At 39.5% G+C, this 1,641-nt stretch overlaps 1 protein-coding gene across 1 annotated transcript in view; it reads right to left on the bottom strand.

Annotated features, from left to right (window-relative positions):
• Positions 1-1,641, bottom strand: part of LOC100953415 (olfactory receptor 5H8-like) — a 26,459-nt gene that overhangs the window by 1,179 nt on the left and 23,639 nt on the right. The gene's annotated exons all lie outside the window — the stretch shown is intronic.

Below are 1,641 nucleotides of genomic sequence, written 5' to 3'. Positions count from 1 at the left end.
AAAAAAAAAAAAATCTTGTTCCTTCAACATGAAATGAAAGATATTGGAAGGACCAGGGGGTGCAATATTAAGGGTCTTGAACTTTAATTCCCAAGTGATTGTCATGCATTGCAACCTTTTCATATTGTGAGTGGCATTGTGAGGTAATTTTTAAATCAAATATTTTGTGTAGGGGCAACTGGACTCAAGAGCATGATCCAGGGAGCTGCTACTTTATCCCAGAATTTCACCAAATAGATAGCACATCATAATTGTCTGGCGGAGTTTGTGAGAAATATAGAGTACAAGGTAACAGTGTAGAGACACACACAGCAGTGCAAGAAGGAGGCTCAGGAATCCTTATGTTGAAAACACTCTTCAAAGGACACAAGTGCATGTGAAGTGATTAGACTGTGTGTAACAGGGCTTTAGAAGTGACAAGAACAAAAAGACACAGAAACACAGAATCATCAGGACGGGTGGCATATTGGTTGTGGAGGGGATGATTAGTGTAGGAGAGTTGGAGAATGGGTAGATGTTCATTAAATATGAAGATCAAGAACTTACTTTCATTAGCAAAACAGAGAAGGAGTGTCTAAGTATTCATATGACACGTACTTAGTAGCCCAAGTCTATTAAATATTTTTTTTAAATGACTTTAGAGTCATGGGAGTAATTGTAGCATAAGGTATAGACGAAGTATCCATTGGAGACTTTACAAAAAAAAGGTAAAAAAGAGGAAGATGGACACTTAAGGAGTTTATGTCAGAGAGGTGAAAACGTCAGTACAGCAGTCCCAGCTTTTGTGTGGTTTTGCTTTCCATGGTTTTAGTAATCTGCCACCAACTGCAGGTCATTATCACATACAATAAGACATATTGAGATACAGAAGGAAAGGTCACATTGAAATAATTTATATTACACTACCTTGTTACAATTGTTGTATTTTATTATTAATTGCTGTTGTTGATGTCCTACTGTGACCAATTTATAAATTACATTTTATGACAGGTAGTAAGTATGTAAAAGAAAAGTATAGAGCAGAACAGATAGAGTTCAGTACTGCTTGACATTTCAGGTATACCCTAGGGGCTGTGGAAGGCATGCTCTGCTAATAAGGCGGGGGGGGGTGAGGGCTATTGCATATGTCATTGATGAGATGACAACACCTGATCCCCTTTTCTACTGTATGCTGTATGGTGGTGGTCAGAGACTACCACCCAGTCCAAAGGGCAAAAAAGCTGGAAAGACATTTTCCCATCAACCTTTCACCTTGAGTAAGGGCACTTAATCAATGTTTGCCCTGACAGAGTTCTCCAATAGGGAGGGAAAGAGAGAGAGAGAGTCACAAGGTCAGAAGAGAATTTTGGTGACACAAACAGCAGGGCATCAGTAAGCATCCTGCATCCATCACAATGACACTGACACTGTCAGGGCAAATGAAGTCAGCAGGAGCAGCAGCAGCTTTCACTGAGCTAATGTTGAACGCAGTTCTTACTGATGTCCTGCTTCCTTCTTTTACTGTCCATTTTTCCAACTCATTCTTCAAACCTTAGCAATTTTTCTGTGAGAGAGAAAATATCCATTCAATCCTCTCATTTCCTATTGCAACTGAGGCCATGCCTCAAACAAATGAAAGACTAGAAAGAGACCAGGAAAGGA

Source organism: Otolemur garnettii, unplaced genomic scaffold (genome assembly GCF_000181295.1).
Source record: "Otolemur garnettii isolate 467f Iridium unplaced genomic scaffold, OtoGar3 scaffold00009, whole genome shotgun sequence".
Classification (NCBI taxonomy): Eukaryota; Metazoa; Chordata; class Mammalia; order Primates; family Galagidae; genus Otolemur; species Otolemur garnettii.
This window is presented reverse-complemented; position numbering and strand designations above follow the sequence as displayed.